Consider the following 10,678-nt stretch of genomic DNA (forward strand, 5'->3'; position numbering starts at 1 on the left):
CGGGAGTACTGTCGAGCCCCCTCCTTCTTCAAAGAGGTACGTCCTTTGATACGTGCCTACACATGAGATCAGATTGTTAAATTTCCCCTCCACCTTTATTTCAGGAGGATCGCGCGGCAAACCGTGGGCAAACGCCCTGCTAGCCCAATGTCAGCTAATCCGGCACCGGACTCGTCAACCTGGACGAGAGCTGACATAGTGCCAGATCCACCCCCTCATGAGGATTCGGATGACGTATTCGTCATGAATTCCGAGGTGGAGAGCGTGATGAATCATCGTCGACTGAAAGAGGCCATGCGTGCTCCAGTTTTCTGTGAACAGGAATTTGCCGCACTCAGCTCCGTGGATGCATATATCCGAGCCGCTTGGGATGGACTTGTTGGAGTTACTCAACTATTTTCAAAGGATGTGCAGGTAATAGTTTGTGAAAATTTAATAGATATATGCCAGTAGCCCCCGAGACTTGAAGCGGTTAGGCCAACCGGTTTAAGGATCGTTATGACCTGCAGGTTCTCAAGGAAAAGAACAACACGCTGTCCCAGGAACTGAAAACAAACCAGACAAAGCTGAATGTCGTCACCACAAAACTTGTGGACATGAAAAAGGCCACAATGACCACTGATCAGAAGAACAAACTCGTGGAGGAAAAGGATAAACAAGCCGAACAGATAAGGAGCTTAAAGGCTCAATTATCAATCACGCAAAAAGAAAATAAGAAGTTGAAATGCAGCATATTCGGTATGACCCTTTGAACCATCCAAAGGACTCATAGTATCCCATAATTCGGATTGTCACAACTCTGTTGTTACAGGTCTGTTAACCGGTCGGCCTGAAGAAGAAGTGTCCGGATTCCGAGGCGATGTGCTTAAGGAGTTGACCGTGGTGCATGAGCGGGCCCAGAAAGCTATGATAAGTATGGCTAAGGCCTTATGGCCATCCGATGCCCCTCCAGAAAGTATGGAGGGGTTGGCGAAGCTGTTTAAAGGCGCCCGGCGCCATTTCGAGCTATGGAAGGTGTCTGCATGCCGAGAAGGTGCACGAGAGGTGTGGGCGATGGTGAAAACGCGCTACACCGGACTCGATCCGAATCATATAGCACGAGTAGGCCCTCAGGGGCCAGATGGAAAAGAAATTCCTGTGAACTTCGTATATTACCAAGTAATGATGGCTGCGAAATATTCACAAGACTATAGTTTACACAGTCTTATAGATGGCATAGATAAAGAGTAGGCGTTCGATTCAATGTAGCAATGTACTTTTATCACCGAACTTATCTCCAACCGAGTGATAACCCACAAGTATAGGGGATAGCAACAGTTTTCGAGGGTAGAGTATTCAACCCAAATTTATTGATTCGACACAAGGGGAGCCAAAGAATATTCTCAAGTATTAGCAACTGATTTTTCAATTCAGCCACACCTGGATAACTTAATATCTGCAGCAAAGTATTTAGTAGAAAAGTAGTATGGAAGTAACCGTAACGGTAGCAAAAGTAATATTTTTGGGTTTTGTAGTGATTGTAACAGTAGTAATGGAAAAGTAAATAAGCTAAGAACAATATGTGAAAAGCTCGTAGGCATTAGATCGGTGATGGAGAATTATGCCAGATGCGGTTCATCATGTAACAGTCATAACATAGGGTGACACAGAACTAGCTCCAATTCATCAATGTATCGTAGGCATGTATTCTGAATATAGTCATACGTGCTTATGGAAAAGAACTTGCATGACATCTTTTGTCCTTCCCTCCCGTGGTAGCGGGGTCCTCGCGGAAACTAAGGGATATTAAGGCCTCCTTTTAATAGAGTACCGGACCAAAGCATTAACACATAGTGAATACATGAACTCCTCAAACTATGGTCATCACCGGGAGTGGTCCCGATTATTGTCACTTCGGGGTTGCCGGATCATAACACATAGTAGGTGACTATAGACTTGCAAGATAGGATCAAGAACTCACATATATTCATGAAAACATAATAGGTTCAGATCTGAAATCATGGCACTCGGGCCCTAGTGACAAGCATTAAGCATAGCAAAGTCATAGCAACATCAATCTCAGAACATAGTGGATACTAGGGATCAAACCCTAACAAAACTAACTCGATTACATGATAAATCTCATCCAACCCATCACCGTCCAGCAAGCCTACGATGGAATTACTCACGCACGGCGGTGATCATCATGAAATTGGTGATGGAGGATGGTTGATGATGACGATGGCGACGGATTCCCCTCTCCAGAGCCCCGAACGGACTCCAGATCAGCCCTCCCGAGAGACATTAGGGCTTGGCGGCGACTCCGTATCATAAAACGCGATGAATCTTTTTTCTGATTTTTTCTCCCCGAACGTGAATATATGGAGTTGGAGTTGAGGTCGGTGGAGCACCAGGGGGCCCACGAGGCAGGGGGGCGCGCCCAGGGGGGCAGGCGCGCCTCCCACCCTCATGGACAGGGTGTGGCCCCCCTGGCCTTGATTCTTTTGCCAGTATTTTTTATTATTTCCAAAAATAATCTTCGTGAAGTTTCAGGTCATTCCGAGAACTTTTGTTTCTGCACAAAAATAACACCATGGCAATTCTGATGAAAACAACGTCAGTCCGGGTTAGTTCCATTCAAATCATGCAAGTTAGAGTCCAAAACAAGGGCAAAAGTGTTTGGAAAAGTAGATACGATAGAGACGTATCAACTCCCCCAAGCTTAAACATTTGCTTATCCTCAAGCAATTCAGTTGATAAACTGAAAGTGATAAAGAAAAACTTTTACAAACTCGGTTTGCTCTTGTTGTTGCAAATATGTAAAGCCAGCATTCAAGTTTTCAGCAAAGATTATGACTAACCATATTCACAATAACACTTAGGTCTCATGTTTACTCATATCAATGGCATAATCAACTAGCGAGCAATAATAATAAATCTCGGATGACAACACTTTCTCAAAACAATCGTAATATGATATAACAAGATGGTATCTCGCTAGCCCTTTCTGAGACTGCAAAATATAAATGCAGAGCACCTTTAAAGATCAAGGACTGACTAAACATTCTAATTCATGGTAAAAGAGATCCAGTCATAGTCATACCCAATATAAATTAATAGTAATGGATGCAAATGACAGCAGTGCTCTCCAGCTGGTGCTTTTTAATAAGAGGGTGATGACTCAACATAAAAGTAAATAGGTAGGCCCTTCGCAGAGGGAAGCAGGGATTTGTAGAGGTGCCAGAGCTCGATTTTTGAAATAGAGATAAATAATATTTTGAGCGGCATACTTTCATTGTCAACATAACAAGCAAGAGTTGGCGATATCTTCCATGCTACACACATTATAGGCGGTTCCCAATCAGCATGGTAAAGTTTTTACTCCCCTCCAACAATAAGCATCAATCCATGGCTTGCTTGAAACAACGAGTGCCTCCAACTAACAATAGTCCTGGGGGAGTTTTGTTTGCAATTATTTTGATTTGGTTTGCATAAAGCATGGGACTGGGCATCCCGGTGACCAGCCATTTTCTCGTGAGTGAGGAGCGAAGTCCACCCCTCTCGAGAATAACCCGCCTAACATGGAAGATACGGACAGCGCTAGTTGATACATGAGCTATTCGAGCATACAAAACAGAATTTCATTCGAAGGTTTGGAGTTTGGCACATACAAATTTACTTGGAACGACAGGTAGATACCGCATATAGGAAGGTATGGTGGACTCATATGGCGTAACTTTGGGGTTAAGGGATTGGATGCACAAGCAGTATTCCCGCTTAGTACAAGTGAAGGCTAGAAAGAGACTGGGAAGCGACCAACTAGAGAGCGACAACATTCATGAACATGCATTAAAATTAATGAACATTGAGTGCAAGCATGAGTAGGATATAATCCACCATGAACATAAATATCGTGAAGGCTATGTTGATTTGTTTCAACTACATGTGTGAACATGTGCCAAGTCAAGTCACTTGAATCATTCAAAGGAGGATACCACCCTATTATACCACATCACAACCATTTTAATAGCATGTTGGCACGCAAGATAAACCATTATAAACTCCTAGCTAATTAAGCATGGGATAAGTAACTATAATCTCTAATTGTCATTGCAAACATGTTTATTCATAATAAGCTGAATCAGGAATGATGAACTAATCATATTTACAAAAACAAGAGAGGTCGAGTTCATACCAGCTTCTCTCATCTCAATCAGTTCATCATATATCGTCATTATTGCCTTTCACTTGCACGACTGAACGATGTGTATAATAATAATAGTGCACGTGCATTGGACTAAGCTGGAATCTGCAAGCATTCAATGAATAGGAGAAGACACCGCAATATGGGCTCTTGGTTAAATCAACAATAATGCATATAAGAGCCACTTTAACAATTTCATTATGGTCTTCTCCTATCAACCCCCAAAGAAAAGAAAAGAAATAAAAATATTTACATGGGAATGCTCGCAACAAGCAAAAGAAGAACAGGAAATATTTTTGGGTTTTCTTTTTAATTAATACTACTACAAGCAAGGAAAGTAAACTAACTAAAAGCTACAACTAATTTTTTTTGGTTTCCTTAAAGTTTTTCAAACACACAAGAAGAAAGCATAAAAAAGGAAAATAAACTAGCATGGATAGTACAATGAAAAAGTATGAGCACCGACAACTAGCATGAGTGTGTGAATATGAATGTAATGTGGGTGGGAAATACGTACTCCCCCAAGCTTAGGCTTTTGGCCTAAGTTGGTCTATTGCCACGGCTGGCCTGGCGGATATCCGAAGTTATAGTTGGGGTCGTATTGTGAAGCAGCTTTTATTGCATCGTGGGCTGCAGATTGGAGGCGAGCTATCCCAGCCCTCCTCTCGTACTCGTTCACCTCCTCCCTGGTTATGAAATATCTCCCCTTTGCCTGAAAGTCAAAGAAAGTAGGAGCAGGGAGAGCAACGTGATAGGTGTGTCGTCTGTCAAAGATTAGTCGGTACTGGAGGAACTGATCGTTCCTCTCAACGAAACGATGACGAACCATAGCCTCATAATCTAAATAAGCAGGAGGCAACTCAATATCATACTCACGTATGGGTATACCAAGAAAATTAGCTAAACGGGTTGCATAAATTCCACCAAAGAAATCTCCATTAATTCTATTGTTATGCAACCTACGTGCAACAATGGCTCCCAAATTATAATGTTTATCTCCTAATACAGCACTCCTAAGAACACTGAGATTAGGGACACACATGTGGCATGCTTCATCCTTACCATTTATGCACCTACCTATGAAGAGAGCAAAATAATGTATAGCAGGAAAATGAATGCTCCCTATGGTAGCTTGTGTTATATCTCTAGACTCCCCCACAGTTATACTAGCAAGAAAATCTCTAAACTCATATTTTCGAGGCTCACTAGTGCTACCCCATTGTGGAAGTTTGCAAGCAGTACTAAAATCCTCTAAATCCATAGTATAATAATTTTCATAAAGATCAAACAGGACAGTTTGAGAATTGCGTGATGATGAAAATTCAAACCTTCTCACAAAGGAATCAGTGAGATAGTGGTACTGACGGCACTTATCTGCCTCGAAGCTCTCAAGATCAGCATTACGCACATATGAGTTAAATTCTTCCTTGATTCCTGCTCGATCCATGAAGTCCTCTGAAGGCCATTCACAAGCCCGCACTTGAGCTTCCCTCGGTGGTTCATCGTCGGCATCGCGCATTGCGAGCCTAGGTCCTTGCTTCCTTGAAGGGCCACCTTGGTACATTTTCCTAAACATATTTCTTCCTCTGAAAAATTTCTGAAAATTTTAGTAACTTCAAATAAAAGTGAACCAAACTCAAATAAAATTGATAGCAACTACTCCCACAAGTGCCTAGAGACTATATCATGCATTAGAACTACTTGGAACCAGGTAAATTTGACATGCAAGCTCAAGAACATGGTCACCTAGGCAGCACAAATTTGCAATGAATAAAGCACTAGAACAAAAACTAATTGGACCATTGGAGGACTCACATACCAAGGAACAATCCCCCAAAGCAGTTTTGTGAGAGGTGCTTTGAGCAAGGAGAACGAAAATCGCAGCAAAATGAGCTAGAACTGATGCTTGAGCTGGTTGGTGATTTTTTGGGAGGAAGGAGTGTGTGGGTGCAGGAATAAGTGGAGGGGAGCCACCATGGGCCCACGAGGCAGGGGCGCGCCCAGGGGGGTGGGCGCGCCCTGGACCCTCGGGGCCAGGTGCCAGCTCCCCCTGATGTGTTCTCAGTGCCAAATATTCTCAAATATTCCAGAAAAAATCATATTTAAATTTCGGGGCATTTGGAGAACATTTATTTTCGACGTACTTTTTATTGCACGGATAATTCAGAAAACTGACAGAAAATACTATTTTTACTTTAATTATTCTAAATAACAGAAAGTAAAAGGAGGGTACAGAAGGTTGTGCCTTCTAACTTCATCCATCCCATGCTCATCAGAAGGAATCCACTAACAAGGTTGATCGAGTCTTGTTAACAAACTCATTCCGAATAACATGGAACCGGAGAAATTTCGAATAACACTATGTTACCTCAACGGGGATATGCACGTCCCCAATAATAAGAATATCATATCTCTTTCTGACAGTAGGAAGAGGAAATCCAAAACCTCCAAAAATAATCGATGGGATTTTTCCAATAGAGTTTATACTATGAACTTGAGGTTGTTTCCTCGGAAAGTGTACCGTATGCTCATTGCCATTAACAGGAAAAGTGACATTGCCTTTGTTCCAATCAATAACAGCCCCCGCAGTATTCAAAAAGGGTCTTCCAAGAATAATAGACATACTATCGTCCTCGGGAATATCAAGAATAACAAAGTCTGTTAAAATGGTGACGTTTGCAACCACAACAGGCACATCCTCACAAATACCGACAGGTATAGCAGTTGATTTATCAGCCGTTTGGAAAGATATTTCAGTAGGTGTCAACTTATTCAAATCAAGTCTACGATATAGAGAGAGAGAGAGGCATAACACTAACACCGGCTCCAAGATCACATAAAGCAGTTCTAACATAATTTATTTTAATGGAGCATGGTATAGTGGGTACTCCTGGATCTCCTAACTTCTTTGGTATTCCACCCTTAAAAGTATAATTAGCAAGCATGGTGGAAATTTCAGCTTCCTGTATCTTTCTTTCATTAGTAACAATTTCTTTCATATACTTAGCATAAGGATTCATTTTGAGCATATCAGTTAAACGCATACGCAAAAAGATAGGTCTAATAATTTCAGCAAAGCGCTCAAAATCCTCATCATCCTTTTTCTTGGATGGTTTAGGAGGAAAAGGCATGGGTTTATGAACCCAAGGTTCTCTTTCTTTCCCGTGTTTCTTAGCAACAAAGTCTCTCTTATCATAACGTTGATTCTTTGATTGTGGATTATATATCAAGATCAACAGCAGGTTCAATTTCTACATCATTATCATTACTAGGTTGAGCGTCAACATGAACATCATCATTAACATTATCATTAGGTTCATGTTCATTACCAGATTGTGTTTCAGCATCAGAAATAGAAATATCGTTGGGATTCTCAGGTGTGTCAGCAACAGGTTCACTAGAAGCATGCAAAGTCCTATCATTTTTCTTTTTCTTCTTTTTAGAAGGACTAGGTGCATCAATATTATTTCTCTGAGAGTCCTGCTCAATTCTCTTAGGATGGCCTTCAGGATACAGAGGTTCCTGAGTCATTTTACCAGTTCTAGTAGCCACTCTAACAGGAAAATCATTATTCTTACTATTTAATTCATTGAGCAAATCATTCTGAGCTTTAAGTACTTCTTCTACTTGAGTGGTAACCATAGAAGCATGTTTACTAATGAGTTTAAGTTCACCTTTAACTCTAGACATATAATAACTCAAGTGTTCAAGCATATCGGAATTGTGTTTCAATTGTCTACCAACATAAGCATTGAAGTTTTCTTGTTTGACAATAAAATTATCGAACTCATCTAAGAATTGGCTAGCAAACTTATAACGAGGAATATCACCTTCATCAAATCTATAGAGAGAATTTACCTTTACTACCTGTGTTGGGTTATCAAGACCATGTGTTTCTTCAACAGGCGGTAAACTAAGACCATGTATTTCTCCAACAGGAGGTAAATTCTTAACATCTTCAGCTTTTATACCTTTTTCTTTCATAGATTTCTTTGCCTCTTGCATATCTTCAGGACTGAGAAATAGAACACCCCTTTTCTTTGGAGTTGGCTTCGGAGTTGGTTCAGGAAGTGTCCAATTATTTTCATTGGTCAACATATTATTCAATAGAATCTCAGCTTCATCTGGTGTTCTTTCCCTGAAAACGGAACCAGCACAACTATCCAGGTGGTCTCTGGAAGCATCGGTTAGTCCATTATAGAAGATATCAAGTATTTCATTTTTCTTGAGAGGATGATTAGGCAAAGCATTAAGTAATTGGAGAAGCCTCCCCCAAGCTTGTGGGAGAGTCTCTTCTTCAATATGCACAAAATTATATATATCCCTTAAAGCAGCTTGTTTCTTATGAGCAGGGAAATATTTAGCAGAGAAGAAATAAATCATATCCTGGGGACTACGCACAAAACCAGGATCAAGAGAATTAAACCATATCTTAGCATCACCCTTTAATGAGAACGGAAATATTTTAAGGATATAATAGTAGCGAGATTTCTCATCATTAGTGAACAGGGTGGCTATATCATTTAATTTAGTAAGATGTGCCACAACAGTTTCAGATTCATAGCCATAGAAGGGATCAGATTCACCAAAGTAATTATATCAGGGTCGACAGAGAATTCATAATCCTTATCAGTAACAAAGATAGGTGAAGTAGCATAAGCAGGATCATATTTCATTCTAGCATTCAGAGTTTTTTGTTTCAGCTTAGCTAATAATTTCTTAAGATCACTTGTATCATTGCAAGCAAGAAAGTCTCTAGCAGTGTCTTCATCCATAACATAACCCTCAGGCACAACAGGCAATTCATATCTAGGGGGAGAATCTTCATCATCACTTTCATCAATAGTATCAGTTTCAATAATTTCATTCTCTCTAGCCCTAGCAAGTTGTTCATCCAGAAATTTACCTAGTGGCACACTAGTATCAAGCATAGAAGTAGTTTCATCATAAGTATCATGCATAGCAGAAGTGGCATCATCAATAACATGCGACATATCAGAATTAACAGCAGAAGCAGGTTTAGGTGTCGCAAGCTTACTCAAAACATAAGGTGAATCAAGTGCAGAGCTAGATGGCAGTTCCTTACCTCCCCTCGTAGTTGAGGGATAAATTTTAGTTTTCTCGTCTTTCAAGTTCTTCATAGTGACCAGCAGATATATATGCCAAGTGACTCAAAGAATAGAGCTATGCTCCCCGGCAACGGCGCTAGAAAATAGTCTTGGTAACCCACAAGTATAGGGGATCGCAACAGTTTTCGAGGGTAGAGTATTCAACCCAAATTTATTGATTCGACACAAGGGGAGCCAAAGAATATTCTCAAGTATTAGCAACTGAGTTGTCAATTCAGCCACACCTGGATAACTTAATATCTGCAGCAAAGTATTTAGTAGCAAAGTAGTATGGAAGTAACGGTAACGGTAGCAAAAGTAATATTTTTGGGTTTTGTAGTGATTGTAACAATTGAGATGGAAAAGTAAATAAGCTAAGAACAATATGTGAAAAGCTCGTAGGCATTGGATCGGTGATGGAGAATTATGCCGGATGTGGTTCATCATGTAACAGTCATAACATAGGGTGACACAGAACTAGCTCCAATTCATCAATGTAATGTAGGCATGTATTCCGAATATAGTCATACGTGCTTATGGAAAAGAACTTGCATGACATCTTTTGTCCTACCCTCCCGTGGCAGCGGGGTCCTAGCGGAAACTAAGGGATACTGAGGCCTCCTTTTAATAGAGTACCGGACCAAAGCATTAACACATAGTGAATACATGAACTCCTCAAACTATGGTCATCACCGGGAGTGGTCCCGATTATTGTCACTTCGGGGTTGCCGGATCATAACACATAGTAGGTGACTATAGACTTGCAAGATAGGATCAAGAACTCACATATATTCATGAAAATATAATAGGTTCAGATCTGAAATCATGGCACTCGGGCCCTAGTGACAAGCATTAAGCATAGCAAAGTCATAGCACTAGTAGAAAAAGGGTCAAATGTGAGACACATTAGTCCCGGTTTGCATTTGAGCCGGCACTAATGTGTCCATTAGTGCCGGTTCAAACGGCTAGGCGGGAGGAGATCTTTAGTACCGGTTCATTGCGAACCTTTAGTACCGGTTCATGCCACGAACCGGTACTAAAGAGGCTGGGGCCAGGCCAGCCCCTTTAGTACCGGTTCGTGGCATGAACCGGTAGTAAAGATGTTGTGGCAGAGGTTGTTTTTAGTCCCACCTCGCTCCCCTAGCAAGATTTTTACCACCTTAAATATGTTACTTTCTCAAACTATCACAATCATTTGGTCTTCATTGAACATTATGCAGCATTCAAAGCGATGTCATCAATTTCCAACACGTTCTGACATCATTTGTTGTTTTTCAGTCATTTACCGATTTGTTTAGAGAGTTAAATGACCGTCAAATTGAAAATCACTACAAAATGAACGTTGAAAATGTTGAAACTTGGCACGGTATCATCATTTCACCCGCAT

This window comes from Triticum aestivum, chromosome 2D, assembly GCF_018294505.1.
Source record: "Triticum aestivum cultivar Chinese Spring chromosome 2D, IWGSC CS RefSeq v2.1, whole genome shotgun sequence".
In the NCBI taxonomy this organism is placed as follows: domain Eukaryota; kingdom Viridiplantae; phylum Streptophyta; class Magnoliopsida; order Poales; family Poaceae; genus Triticum; species Triticum aestivum.